General features: G+C 38.8%; 1 protein-coding gene across 11 annotated transcripts in view; it reads right to left on the bottom strand.

The window, feature by feature from the left end:
- The window catches only part of PCLO (piccolo presynaptic cytomatrix protein), a 396,208-nt gene that overhangs the window by 128,470 nt on the left and 251,688 nt on the right, over positions 1-16,050 (bottom strand). The window lies entirely within an intron of this gene.

Genomic DNA, 16,050 nt, shown 5'->3' with positions numbered 1-16,050 from the left:
CTGTACTGCAAAGGGACTATTTGCATGGCAAACCTATTTCAAGCAAACCATAATTTGCAGTATTAATTAAATTGCATTATATTGCTAGAAATCCATGTGAAGTGTGGATTCAAAGGATAGCTTTATCATATGCCTAAAACATGCATGCAATTTAGCTGAAAAATTATAGCAGCTGAGCTTTTAGAATCGCATAAATATGGAGACAGACAGAGATCATTGAGCTCCAGCAGCAAAGCATGTACATTTACATGAACCTATATTTGGCAGATGCTATTATTTTTCTTAAATATTTGCTTTTAATTGACATCTTTTACATCAAAGGATGTACAAATTATCAAAATGGAAAAAAACCCTACAATCAGTCTCTGTAAAGCTTCATCAAATATAACATATTTTCTCCCTTTATTAAAAATTACAAAGATGAAAACATTTTGATCATTCCAATTATTTTAGGTGGAGAGAAGCAGATCACTAATCTCCCTTATGTACAGAACAATGACAGTGAAAATAAAAGCTTAAAAAATAGTCTCATAAAGATAATCTTATGCTTTACCGATTTTTCATGCTATCTTACTTTTTAAAAAAATAGTTCCCATACAAGAAAAACAAATTTTGTCTTTGAAGAAAAATAAAATTTTGTATGAGATGATTCAGACTGTGATCTGGGAATGTAAAGGCTGATTTTCCCACCTTTATTGTAATGGCTAAATAATTAATTTTCAATTTATTAATTTAATAAGCTGAATCTGCTGAGTGATTAGACCAATCAGCTATAGGAAGCTCACCACACAATCTCTTTGCAAAGCTTTATCTTTTTAGATTAAGGTTTTCCTCATAATGCTATTAGTGTTTGATAAGTCAGCCCTGAGTTTGTTTAAAAAGCAAGATAGCCACATTGAGTTTCTGGCCAAAAAAGTTTCCACTAGTTTTTCTATCCCAGTTTAGCTAAATCTATGTCTTTGTGCCTTAGCTTTCCTCATAACTGCATATTAGACATTTTCCAGAGAAGCATTTTCTTTTCTTTTGGAAGATGCCTGGTGTTCAGATACATGCATGGAACCTGTACAGCGCAATATAAAGGTAAGGAAGGCCACAGTAGACTCATGACTTAAGGGGTTTAGCAGGAGTCACTTAACAAGGAAACAGCTCGTTCCACCACTGCAGGCCTAGACCAAAATGGTGCTTCACACTAATACACTGATAAAACAGGTAGGTGAGAGCAATCAAGGCAAACTAATGCTGAGGAATTAAAAGGAAATATATAAGGATTGTTCTTACAGCTACAGCACAGTAATTAGTGTACAAAGGTATATGTCATGCACTGAGATGAATGGACTGCTATATAAATCAAGCAGTATGCATCGCTGGAGCATGCAAGAAGTTCAACCACACAACTAGTGGTGCGGGCTGGTGGCACTTCAGATGATGGGTACAGATCAGTTTTGGGGAGATGGTATACTTCCATTAGATCTACGTTTTGTGACCTAACGTAACACAATTTGGGTGGGGATTCAACGGGCTTACAGTGTTGGTGGATAAGGGAAGAGCAACAGACATCATCTACTTGGATTTGTGCATTTGACACTGTCCCACATGACATCCTTGTCTCTAAATTGGAGAGACATGGATTTGATGGATGGACCACTTGGTGGATGAGGACTTGGCTGGATGGTTGCACTCAGAAAGTTGTGGTCACGGGCTTGATGTCCAAGAAGAGAGCAGTGACGAGTGGTGTTCCTCAGGGGTCAGTATTGGGACCAGCACTGTTTAATATCTTTGTCAGTGACATGGCCAGTGGGATTGAGTGCACCCTCAGTAAGTTTGCAGATGACACCAAGCTGTGTGGTGTGGTTGACACGCTGGAGGGAAGGGATGCCATCCAGAGGGACCTGGGCAGACCTGAGAGATGGGCCCATGCAAACCTCATGAAGTTCAACAAGGCCAAGTGCAAGGTCCTGCACGTGGGTCGGGGCAATCCCAAGCACAAATACAGGCTGGGTCATGAGCAGATTGAGAGCAGCCCTGCAGAGAAGGACTTTGGAGTATTAGTGGATGAAAAACTGAACATGAGGCAGCAATGTGCACTCACAGCCCAGAAAGCCAACTGTATCCTGGGCTGCATCAAAAGAACTGTGGCCAGCAGGTTGAGGGACGTGATTTTCCCCCTCTACTCCACTCTCATGAGACCCCATCTGCAGTACTGTGTCCAGCTCTGGGGTCCCCAACATAAGAAGGTCATAGACCAGTTGGAGCAAGTCCAGAGGAGGGCTATGAAGATGATCAGAGGGCTGGACCACCTCTCCTGTGAAGACAGGCTGACAGAGTTGGGGTTGTTCAGCCTGGAGAAGAGAAAGCTCTGAGAAGACCTTATAGCAGCCTGCCAGTACCTAAAGGGGGCCTACAAGAAAGCTACAGAGGGACTTTTTACAAGGGTGTATAGTGACAGGACAAGGGGTAATGGATTTAAACTGAAAGAGGGGAGATTTAGATTAGATGCAAGGACGAAGTTCTTCACTGTGAGGGTGGTGAGGCACTGGCAGAGGTTGCCCAGAGAGGTTGTGGATGCCCCATCCCTGGCAGTGTTCAAGGCCAGGTTGGATGGGGCTTTGAGCAACCTGGTCTAGTGGAAGGTGTCCCTGCCCATGGCAGGGGGGTTGGAACTAGATGGTCTTTAAGGTCCCTTCCAACCCAAACCATTCTATGATTCTATGATTCAGTGACAGGATGACCACTGGTAATGTGCTATCAGTGTACAGAACTTTTAGTGAATGATCTCAGTGTGGGCTGATGGCCAAGGATGAGTTTCAGGGGTATTGTGGGAATAAGTCATGACATGGCTGAGGGCTAGTGTATGATAAATGGTATGATAGACCTTGCGTTTTTACAAAGGATGATGAAGACTCTTTGCAGGCCAGATCTTGTACTGTTTATCGACCACAGTGCATAACAGGAGAAATTGATTTTGGTATAGTACTACTGGGAGAACAGATAGGAGTTTTGTACGCATACATTGAACATAATTCACCTGTAGATTATATTTATATCCAAGTTTGAGATAAAGTTCAGATCTGTCATATAAACCCATTCCAGAGTCTGTATTTTTGTTTTACTTATTGGGTGATATTTAGTCTTGATACTTTCAGAACAGATAAGAGATTTAGGGAATATGTAAACTCAACCCTATGACAACATGAACAATAACTCTGTAAGTTACAACTGTACAGAGGTTTGATATGGCAAGTATGTCCTCCCAAGTTTACTTTGTTTTTTGTCCTGTGCAACTTTGCCAGTTCAAAAACCCACTATGAAACGCTGTGCAGGCACGTCTAAGTATCTCAAGCAGGAGTTGTGAATACTCAAATGATAGCATGAAATTTGCTAGTAAGTTCCTTGAATTTTTTGCTAAAAATTTTAGCCACTTTGGCTCCTCTCTGCATGTTTGTCTTCTTTTTTGTAATTTGAAGACCTGAGCAACATCTTTAAGAAAGTCAGCTTCTTGTAAGACTTTACACCTGGGAATGTAAAGTAATGCAAATGTAATGCAAAAGAATGTTAATCTTTTTAAGCCTTTTTTTGGACATGACAAGTGAACAGCTGTCTCTTCCTCTTTTAACAGCAAATTAAGAATTGGAAAAGTATAAATATTTCAGCTTGAGGGGGCCCCTCTAAAAAAAAGTAAAGGGACCCATATAATAAACGCAAAATACCACTTAAATACCCAAGCTAATTACAGGCATGGGGAATATAATTAAATTTCTGCTACAAGATAAATCCATCATGGTAGTTAATATTCCTTTAATTATAAACTTGCTATGGATGATAATTGATTAGCTAAACATATTGCTTCTTGGCTGGTTTCTAACACAAATGATTTGGTATACAGAAAGGATGCTGTGTTTTAAACAATAGCTGTATCGCACTCTGGGACATTGCTATGGGAAATTCTAAGATTATTTTTGTTGAGGAGAGTAATCTTTCAGTGTAATTGGAACAAACTGCATAGTTATTTTAAATTAATTACCTTATTTCAGTGCAAATATGAAATTTAGCACTGGTAAAGTTTATTTTTCCTGACTTGATAGGGAAAGCAAACCCACCATTCTAAGGATGCATCTAAATGTCCTTTACAAAAGTTGAAAAATACAGTCTTTAAAAAAAAACAAAACCCCACCTCATTGCATAAAGCAAATGCATACCCCTATAAAAGCATTTAAACATTAGTCCATCCTTAAGACTTAGAAATTCATGTGGGCTGCTCTGCACATCTACCAGAAGACTTCTGATCAAACACTATTGAAAGACTCATTAATATGTTACAGATCTGAGGCTTACGACTGGGAACTATTAAGTTCAGCAAATCCAATGAACAACTATTCTTAGTACACAACACACACAAACAAGCACACAGTAACTTACTCCCAACCCACACAGTCAACATATGGACTTTTCAACGTATCAGTAGGACTGGATGCTTTTCATCACATAGGGGAGTAACTCTACAGGGTCAGAGTTTTCTCATGATACACTATACTAGTATCTCTACCTCTGATAGCTTAATTGTAACAGAATGGCAAAGAGGTGTTTTGCCATATAAATGAGTATATAAGACACTTGATTTCAGAGGCAATTCTATGGATACCTATGCTAGATAACTTTGAAAATTATGACTGACATATTTGTTCTGATTTTGCAAATCTAAGGTGTTCGTCCATATCACTGCTAATAATATCAATTATTTTCCATGCTAATATATAACAATTTTTATTCCTAGACTCTTTGAAAAGGCTTGTGATTTTATGTTTGCAGATTTTAGAGTCAAATGTGTGACTGACATTATGTATGAAGTAGGAGCATGCTTGCTAAGGGACAACCACAGGTGGATGTGTGAGTGCGTGTTTGCACATGTTCTTGTTGCTGGACAAAGCAGGGGGTATTTCATTTAATTTGATCTGTTTGCACTAAATTAGAAAATTGTATTCCATTATTACTATGTTGCAAAAACATTACTAGAATAAATATTTCAACTTAAGTAACAACACATTCAATTCCTGGCAGTCAGAATGAGTTACTTTTTGCCCAATGAGCTTTAAGTGCTCTGTTCTGGCGGACAAAGAAATATTACTTGGATGTTGCTGTATTTTCTCATGTGAAGATGGGATTTCAAACCTGGTTTTACTGTATCTATTGAAAATATTGAGTTTACTACTTCTGTTTGCAATGACATTGACCAATTTACCACCTTGAATGCAGATAGTTTAAAAATATCATCAATCATATGCTTTCTCAGATCTTTCTCAGATTTTTTTTTTTTAGTTTTTGAGTCTTAATTTCCATCTCTCAGACTATTTTGATATAACCAGACATTCATCTTTCAATTTTAGATTTTCAGATTAATGAACTGCTGTTTTCTTCTTTAGAAGACACAGGACAAGTTAACCATCAGAAAGCGAATCACCGTACTTTGAATGAGAGAGGGCACCTTTCTGAACTCTTGAGTATTGATTTCTATGGAAAATATCTTCAGGAAAACATCTCTTCAAAGGGAATTTTACACATTTAAGATCCAATCCTTTTTAGGATGCTTCAAAGCTAGAAGACTGCTAATTAATTGCAACTGTTTTTACTGATGTCCTAAGGCTGTGATCCTACTCTTCTACCTAATGTTAACTAAAGCCTTAAGATGCAGCATGCTAAGCAAAAAAAAAAAAAAAGCTCCCCCAAACCCCCACAACCCAAAACCTAAAAACCCTAATGCTAAACTAATGCACTCACACATCCACCTGTGGTTGTCCCTTAGCAAGCATGCTCCTACTTCATACATAATGTCAACAAGACAGATCATGCAACTAAATTGGTTTTATACTTTGATAAACAAATATGGATACTAAATCATTACAGTTAGCTTTTGAGCCACTGATTAACATATTTGAAAATACAAACTTAGAAGCTTTAGGTCACCTGCCTAGTGGATGAAGGGAAGGCGGTGGATGTAGTTTTTCTGGATTTTAGTAAGGCTTTTGATACTGTCCCTCACAGCATCCTTCTGGACAAGTTGTCCAACTGTGGGATTAGCGGGTTCACGGTGTGCTGGGTGAAGAAGTGGCCGAAGGGCAGAGCTCAAAGTGTTGTAGTGAATGGGGCTACATCTGGCTGGTGACTGGTCACCAGTGGTGTTGCTCAGGGTTCAATACCAGGGCTAGTCCTGTTCAATATATTTATCAACGATCTGGATGCAGGAGTTGAATGCACCATTAGCAAGTTTGCTGATGATACCAAACTGGGAGGTGATGTTGACTCTCTTGAGGAACAAGAGGCCTTGCAGAGGTAGCTAGACAGATTGCAGCATTGGGCTATGAACAATGGGATGAAATTTAACAAGTCCAAATGCCGGATCCTGTTCCTAGGACAGAGTAACACTGGGCACAAGTACGAATTGGGAGAGGGGTGGCTGGAGAGCAGCCCTGCAGAAAGGGATCCGGGGGTGCTGGTTGACAGCAGGCTCAACAGGAGTCAGCAGTGTGCCCTGGCAGCCAAGAGGGCAAACCCCATCCTGGGGGACATCAAACGCAGCATAGCCAGCTGGTCAAAAGAGGGGATTATCCCGCTGTATTCAGCATTGGTGCAGCCTCACCTTGAATACCGTGTGCAGTTCTGGGCCCCACAATTTCAGAAGGATGTGAAGGTCTTTGAATGCATCCAGAGGAGGGCAAGAAAGCCGGTGACAGGGCTGGAAGGAATGTCCTGTGAGGAGCAGCTGAGGACTTCAGGTTTGTCAAGGTTGGAGAAAAGGAGGCTGAGGGGCAACCTCATTGCTCTCTACAGCTTCCTGAGGAGGGGCAGTGGAGAGGGAGGTGCTGAGCTCTTCTCCCTGGTATCCGGTGATAGGAGTTGTGGGAACGGTTCACAGCTGCACAGGGGAGGTTCAGACTGGACATTAGGAAGCATTTCTTTACTGAGAGGGTGGTCAAACACTGGAACAGGATTCCTAGAGAGGTGGCTGGTGCCCCAAGCCTGTCAGTGTTTAAGATGCATTTGGACAATGACCTTAATAACATGCTTTAACTTTTGGTCAGCTCTGAATTCATTCTAGGTCCCTTCCAACTGAAATATTCTGTTCTATTCTACTCTAGTCTAGTTTAGTCTAGTCTATTCTAAAGAAGATTTCAAGTGTCTAACAAATGAAGAGTTACTTTTGAGAGAAATCCATACTTAAAAGAAAAATATTAATAAAATTGAATGGCCAGTAGCTTTTCTGCTTTTTGGCAATTAACCTACTTTTTGACTTTCAAAAGGACATTTCACTTGTCATTTCATATCCTTCCAGACATCACAGACTGTTTCAGTGATGCATATACATTACATATATACATATAAAAAAATGTATATTTGAGTAGTGACCAACAACTTGACACTAATAAATTCTGTCACTGGTGACCTGGCAAGCATCACTGCAAAAGTGTTTTAAAAATTCATCATTCTCTTTTCCTTAATTCCACCATTAGGTATTTTGTGTCCAATCAGACTTATTTGTTCTGAACTTGTGTAGCTCAATGTATCTCAGACCATTATGAAATCATATACCCTTGTATATTTTGTTGTGTCACAGTAGCAACACAGCAGAAAGACTATAATGTATTTTGCTGGAGTAGGCTGACCATAACCTGAGCTCTGCAATTACAATTTGGTCTTTTCTGTCCATTATGGATATAATACAGGTCAGATTGCTGCTAATCCATTGCTGTTTCTCTGGTCACAGGGAAGCTCATGAAATCTTATCATCTTTTTACTACTTTGCTGAACAGCTCCATTACAGCCATTAGAGTATAAACAGCCTAGATTTCCTGGAACTCTTTCAGCATCTAAACAATGATTAGTCTTGCCTTTCCAAACAAATGTCAATAACCCCTTACATAAGTTACAGGTTAAAAAAAAAGAACAAAAGGACAGAGAAAAACTGAGTAATGCAAGGCACACCAGGCTTTTGCTGGTGTTGGTGGTCCTGCCTTTACACAAAGGTGCAAATTAAGTTTCCAGGAATGTTTTCTCTTCTAAAAGTAAATAGAATTCCGGCACCAAATGCAGGGACTGATATTGTTTAATTATTAGGTAAGTCCCATACAATAGCAACAACTTCAATACTGGCATGACAATGCAGGCATGTGACCCAGAAGCTCTGTGCAAACATTGTTCATGTGCTAACTCAAACAAATATTTTCTCTGGGTTAATTTTTCAAAGTATGAAACCACTTGTCTGTCTAATTAGATGAGCAAAGAAAGTAAGGAAGCAATTAAAATGTGCAACAGATTTTCAGTAATCACACATGAGTTTGTGTGACTCGGCATTAGAAACTCTAAGTATGAACATCTGCAGCAATCTGACTCTTGTCACAGTTAGATACAGAACTACATGAATTTTTAATAGACTTTTAGGTGACTGAATTTTTCAGAAGGATATTAAAAAAACACTACTGATTTGGATTTCTAAGATCCTAAGAGCATGCCCTTCAAGACGGTAGTTGAAAATCACTATTTATTCTGTTTCTGGAAAACTGTGGTTGTTTACCACCTTTGGATAGTATGTGCTTTGAAGTTGAAACTACACAGAAATAAAATAGGAAAAATTGAAATGGGCTTGAACTGCAAAATGCGGATGAAGGCTACCACACATGTGTCTGAGTAGTTTGAAATTGAAGATATGTTTAAACCTCAAAATAAAGATTAAGTGTTTTGTTTCTGATCCATGAGCCAATGCACAGACATACCACCAAGGGAGGAAAAAACACAAGTCCAAATACGGGTTTTGTCACTTTCTAACAATACTTCAAAAACAAAATTAAAAACCAGAAGGCTGAATCATAGCAAGGAAGCACAAAAGTGACCTTTTTTTGGTCAAGGTCCAATGCTAGCAATTAGAAAAATGCATCAGGATAAAGAATAAACGAGACATTAGGCATGAAAGATTTTGCAATGTGCCAACATACCATGCTATAGCAATGAGAACATATCAATCAAATCAAACAATACTCTTCCAACTCTATTTGGCTGTGCACAGAGACAGAGCATACCTTCCTCTTGTATTCATTTACCAGACATTATCTCCCCATTTCTCCTCCAGCCTTATCTAGACCAGACATATGCTAGAGTGCTGGTAGGCCCTTATCTGTCGGAACAATTTTACAGCACGTTCCATTGTCTGTATGAAACAGAATTGTCAGCTGTAGAAAAAACAACCATGACTTCTCTTTGGAGAGTTCAGACTTAAAAGTCCCATGAAGAAATGCAAGCTATTTATTTAGATATCATAGCTGTGATAAAGCAATCTGGGAAGTCTGGAGAACAGACAGAATGGAAACACGACAAAGCAAACAAAACCAAGTTAGATCAGGCACTTGGAAAGCAGCAGGGAAAGTGATGTGTATAATCAAATCCAGGGTAAATTTTTATTTGCACTATTACTCCTATGCAATTCTCTGGAATACATAACATGATGATCCACATCAGAGCTTGGTTGCCTAGACAGGTACAACATTTTCAAGGTTGTGCTCAGAATTGTTTTGGTGCTTTCTAACGAAATTAGCTTAAATGGAGTTGTTTCCTAGAAACATGATTAAGCCTACTCAGTTATTCCACTTCTTGGCCATTGGCAATTAAAGTATAAAATATACATGAAGCCAAATCCTGAGCTGCTGAAATTCAGATATATTCCAGTTGTTTTAATAACACAGCATTGATTTATATCAGCTGCAAATCTGCTTCATGCTGATTTGCACACTAGTTATCATCCTGAAGGATCATAAAGTGCTTTACGAATTAGCATCCTGGAGCACTTATCTACTTGAAAACAAGATACAGGCCTCTTCTTTTTGGATGATCTGTCACATCAGAATAAGAGTACTCAGGTATCATCTATGGCAGACTGTAGCTTTAAGTCTATAAAAAAACCTGTAGGCACTGAGATTCATCTGTGTTTACTGATAGACACCAATGGCTCAACAGATACCACTGACTGTCAGCTGAACTTTTTTGTTTAAAATGTGAGTTTTGAACCCTCACATCCCTATCAGCTTTTGTATTTAAGAAACAGCAATAGAGTTAATGTACATATGATATGATTTACTATAATATGTAAGATATATAGGTATATGCTAGCTATAGTATAAGGCATAAACAAAAGCCTTTAGGAAAAGAGCAGTTCCCCATTAAATGCAAAGAAGCAATCATTGCTTCACAGAGTGGTTCAGCCACTTTATTCTGGCCTTATATTCTTAAATACCTTCTGTCAGAGCCACGATGAAGGGCTAAACAAACCTTAGAATCATAAACAAACCTTATGTCTGATCTAGTAAGACTGTTCTTATGTTTAACAAATTTGGCAAAATTTTGCTATCTTCAATAAATAACAGTGATGATTATTACACCTGCTAAAAATCTTGTCCAGGGTGTTGTGTAGATTTGTCCAACATACAGTTATGCTAAGAAGGAAACAAGAAACACATTCCTCTCCTTCATTTTGCATTATTTTTCCAGTAATCATGATGCTGATATTTGGGGAGCACAATGGCTTTGTCTATCATAAATTCTTTTTATGAAGATGGTAAACTGGAGGACAGGGTTAAGAGGAAACAGAAACATCACTCCATCCTATCACCTACTGGACAGTAGTTCATGCTGTCTATGTGGAGTGCTGATGTTATCCGAAGGTAAGATATGCCAATGGTGACACTGTTTTCTTAAACATATACATAAATGCAGACATAGTGACCTTATTCACTGTAAACTTATACTCTGGCGCACCTTGAGACTTTTATCAAAGGCTAGAAAGACCATTCAGTCTCAGTCTTGTTGTCAGGACTGCATTAGTCAAAACATGACTTGCACCCTTCATCTGTTCTGAATTTTCTCTCCCTTCTTTGTCATAGTGTTCTTGCCCACACAGTTTTATTTAGTGAGCAGGCCTGTATCTAACCACATACGCTCTCCTTCCCATTCTAAAATGGAAGGACTTTTAAGCAAGTCACAAAATACCTTAGATTTACACATCTTAATAGTTACAGCTAAGTGCAGTGGGGAAAAAGATTTTCTTTATATCTAGTACGAACCTCTCCTGTTTTAACTTATGCAAATTGCCTCTCATCCTCCTGCTATGTATCACTGTGAAGAGCCTGACTCCCTCTTGTTGGTAAGCTCCTCATCGGTACGGGACGGCTGCACTTAACAGCTACCCAGTAAAGCCTCTGCACACTCCTCTGAAACACACTCTGAAAACTCCTCCTGAAGGAAAACCAAAGGAGTATCTCACCCAAATTACTCTCCTGCCCAAAGAAATCAACTGATACAGTGTTGCATGGATATCTGTCATTAATGGGGAAGAATTTGTGGAACTATAAATTGTAAAATACCTTTTTTCCAAAACAAGTAGTGCCTGCAATCATTTAAGTCTTTGTAAAAAACTCTGAACTTTCCTTCTTTTCTCAAAGAGAAAGACAGTATCTGGTATTGGTGTATAATTCATTAAAACCATTATAATATTCATATAAATTACCCAAAATAAGTGAAGGAATTGTATTTCCCCTGTTGTTAAACTTCAAGTTACCTTTTGACTCATTCCTTGGAAAAGATCCTAAGCTGGCAACAGCAGAGACAGAAGCTTATGGTTTATTCTCAGAAGAGGTATCACAGAGCAGCTGCTCAGACTGTCCCCGAGAAGGATTGTGTGGCCATTTGACAGTTCATTTCTTACAACCATTCCATCTGTGGGTACAGGCTAGCTTTATGTTTGGAAATAGGAACTGTCCACAAAGACACATGTTGAGAACTTCAGTTCATCGCACGTGCTCTTTCCCTGATGACATCAGGCACTGCTGAATGAGGTTAGTAACTGTATCCAATCATTTCTCATCTAAGTTGGGTTTGAAGTCATGTCTTTTTAGTAACAAAGTGCCTTACTTCTCTTGTACCCAGCTTAGGCTGGTAGTAAAATAATTTAAAAAAAGAAGGAAACAACATAGAAAAATAACTTTTCCACATTTTAAAGTGAGGGAGTTGACAAAATGATTTTTAGTTGTTTTTCTTTTTTTTAAAGAATAGGCATAAATCTCCTAAGACTTGGCATGTCACATCTTATTTGTGATATACTCATTTGATGTCTCACACAAAATGAATATTTATAACAATAACTTGACTACTGAAAAAGAAAACCAGCATATGAATTAAGTGCATAGTAATTTACTAGTCAGTTTGCAGTTTGTTGAAATTAACCCTTCAAAATGCAGGGTTTTTTGTGACAGGGATAAAGGTAATTTATTTACCTGCATAGCTTGTTCCTTTAAACACTGCATTCTTCACTTCTGTATCAAGAGACTGATATGATAATTTTTTTCTACTCACTAGAAGAAGCTGTCAAATGAAGGAAATTTTCAGTCTTTCCTGAGAAAATGGTATATTCTCAAGCCAACAAGTACTGCTGTCCAAGACATCAACAAGCAGCAAAATAAAAACATTTTCTTACAGAAAACAAAAAGACAATTTCTGATCTAACATGCAAATTAGCACTCAAATAGGCGTTTTTCTCTTGTTGACGAGGAGCGAAGTAGTCCTTTAGACAACCAGTCCTCTACAAGTCTTTTGATTGTTCTATAGCTCCTTTGTCCATAAGCCATATCTGTTCATCTCATCTAATTTAAGATCTGTACAAGACAAAAATTGTAGTCTAAGTTAGTCACCTCATGCTCCCTTTATAATCAATAGAGGAAAACAGCCACATCCAAAAGGTGATTTATTTAAACTATTTCAACCTCTGATTGATTGCCCTTTGTAACTGCCTCGTTCTAGCGTAATTATTAAACCTATGCATGTTTTTGATAGCCAGTATGCAGAGAAGGGAGCACAGGGTCTTCATTTTCCTCTGAGAGTCATTAAGATAATTTATGCCTTACCTGCTCAGTGAAACCTTAAACTGACATTTCTGCATTATTAACTTTTTCTAATGTCCTTGACAAGTTGTCTCACCAATGATACGCATCCCTGAATGTTTCATCTTCTAGTTCTTCACGAGAAAGTGCTGACCTGAATTACTTATGTCCAAAACAGAGGTTTCTGCTTTGGCTTCTGTGAATCTCATTCTTACATGCCAGCTTTCCTCTTGGCTTTCCATGGGAACCTGGGGCCTGACTTAACTCTAGCATTCAGTGTTGCAGTGACCTGTTTCTGCAGCCTTTTCTGCATGAGAGCTATGAAAGCAAATTGGACCTTTATAACCAGTAGACACGTTGCTCTCTCCATTACCTCCACTCAGCTTAAGATCTTATTAGACACCCTTCAACAGATGTTCATACACTGAAAAATGCATAAGCAACCAAGCTGCCAAAAAGGGTTAATGGAAAGTATTTTAAATACACACACTAGTGCTTTTCAAATTAAGTTAATTTAGAGAGAAGGCCCATAAACATGGAATATATGATCTGTATCTCTACAAAATGTTTCTAACAAATACAAAAATTTGTTTGTGGTCTTTTTTTTTTTTTTTCAGTTTAGAAAAACTGAATGGTATTAAGTTCTTTCTAAGATTGCTATTCAGGCACAAACAGACATCTCTCCTTCCCTGTATTTCCATTCTTGTCCTCACTTACCACCTATGACTTCACCGGAAAAATCTCTGACGTTGCCTGGCTGTAACAGCTCTGTCCCTTTCTGTTTATGGGTTTTCAACCTTCTGTGTCATGTCTCTGATAAGGACGGAGTGTTTGAGGGAATGATGGCCATTAATTAGGGATTAAATCCTTCCCCAGTGAGAAGCGAGTGTTAGAGAAGAGTATTGGTTTTTTGTGCAAAGTATTAGCTCAGTTCTTCACAACATTAAACCAAAGAAACAGGACAAGTAATCCTCTAAGAAAAGAGTATGAGGACAAAAGGTGGGTTACACTTCTCACCCTCTGTCTTTGACTACTGTATCATGTTCAACACAGACTGTGACTATATTTAACATATTTTTTTAATTGATTAGTAATCACATATTCACTTCAGTATTTTGCTGTAAGAACTGAATTTGCTGAACTTGCAGGTGAAAGAACCCTAAATATATAGGGTTATTTATTTAAAGACTATCTATAGCAGTGAGGGCTCGATACAGGAAAACTCTTCAAATTCTCTTCCTCTCTCTCGGGATGAGCACCCCATGAGCTGCCGTGCTGCGGAAATGTAGTGTTGTGTGCAGGAACTAATAATCCTTATGGAGAGTATGAGGCATCTCTGACGTGTGTGCAGCGTTACAGCTACCCTGTCATCCTCTCAGCAGTTTCACTGACATCACTGCTGAAGTGAAGTTTAAGGACGCAGTCTTCTGCCCACAGTCTAATTCTCTTCTTTACTCTGCTATCAAGTTCACAGCTTTTTCTGAATTGCTTCTCTGCCTTTTTTTTTTCCATCAGAATTGACGAGGATATTCCACAACACTGACAGTCTGGCTGTTCAAAGGTACATTTTGCTTCCTGGAAACACTGAATATCCTACCTTTGGAAAGGGAAGAATTACTTGTGACTCAGCCTAAGTGAGGCAAAGCAGCAAGAATTACCTTTGACTGAGTGCACTCGTTATACCTATAGACCTACTGAGATGTGTCTGCCTTGTTGGGTTTTCACCCAGTGTGCCTAACAGCTTTCTGACCAGGAATAACACAATGTTTTTATCTTTACAATACTTCCAGAGGTATTGCCAATGCTTTCGTTACCTTCAATAGCCATGTCCTCTCTTCACTTTTTCAAATATAACTATGATGTGTTAAAAAACAGAAGAGAAAATGCTGGCAGTATAAAACAGTGCTTATGCTGCTACGCTAAAGGATCCAAAAGGAACAAGGGATTCTCAGTGAAAACAAACTGAGTTTCTGGAGCGTTAAATACTGCTATATTATCATTCACTGATCACTGCCATCATTGCTTTGGCACCTCAGCATAACCATGATGCCAATTTTTTTTTTTTTAAGTGCAAATTATTAATCAATCTTTGCAGAGAAAATCCTTGGCAATTCCTTCACATCTATCAGCATTGCCTGAGGAGGGGATACTGCATACCTTGAAAAGAAGAGCTGGATGATGGCATATGTTAAAGAAACAAGAACCCTCCAGAGAGAGGCCAGCTAGCAAGTATACATTTATTTTTCATTCAGAGCTACTATTGTCTTTCCATCACAATTTTGGCCTGTTTCCTCATTAAACACCTCATTCACATGCTAAAATTTGCAGTAAATGTTTTTGTGGGCAAAATTATGCCAGATTATGTAAGAGGCACCAAAGGCATCTGTACCTCACAGCCAGTTTTCATTAATCAAGAAAGCAAATAAACAGAGTGCATGTGCACATAATATGTAGTGATACAGCCTAAATTTTAAATGATTTGGGATTACTCTTATTATTGATATTCATAATGTGGCAACTTCTGGATCCATAATCAGGCAGTAACCTCCACTATGGTAAGTATGTGATGAGATGGAATTAAAATTATAATGGTGATATTAGGATGAAATTCAAGCTTGCCCTATAGTTACAGCTGTGGTATAGCTGGGTACCTGGGCTGACCCAGCACACTGAGTCATTAATGTCCAAGGTTGGCCCAGGAACTCCTCAGTGAGATGAGGTGATGGGCTGAACCACTGGCCAGCTTCCCAGCAAAGCAGCTGATCAACGGTTACAGGAGTTCTCCAAGTGGGAATTGTGGACAGTTTGGGAGATTTTCCCATGTAGCTCCTGTTGTGCACACACCAGTTAAGATACGCTATTTGTATACTTAAGATGTGTTCATTAATTCCCCAAGAGGAGAACCTGTCAGTCTCGGGCATCTCCCCAGGCAGCTCCTGCTGTTGAACTGACCAAACTGCACGCAGATCATTTAAATCATCAGTAGAAACTGTTCTCGTGTGTGCAGAAATGATCACATAGGACAGGCTTTTGTGCATAGCTAAGACAGAGGATGTTTTGTACATACTGTAAGATAACCAGAAACAATGGACCCACAGGCCAGCTGGCTTGTAAGAATCCAGCAACACAACAGTTTAGG

The sequence above is a fragment of the Aquila chrysaetos genome, chromosome 5 (assembly GCF_900496995.4).
Source record: "Aquila chrysaetos chrysaetos chromosome 5, bAquChr1.4, whole genome shotgun sequence".
NCBI classification, from domain to species: domain Eukaryota; kingdom Metazoa; phylum Chordata; class Aves; order Accipitriformes; family Accipitridae; genus Aquila; species Aquila chrysaetos.
This window is presented reverse-complemented; position numbering and strand designations above follow the sequence as displayed.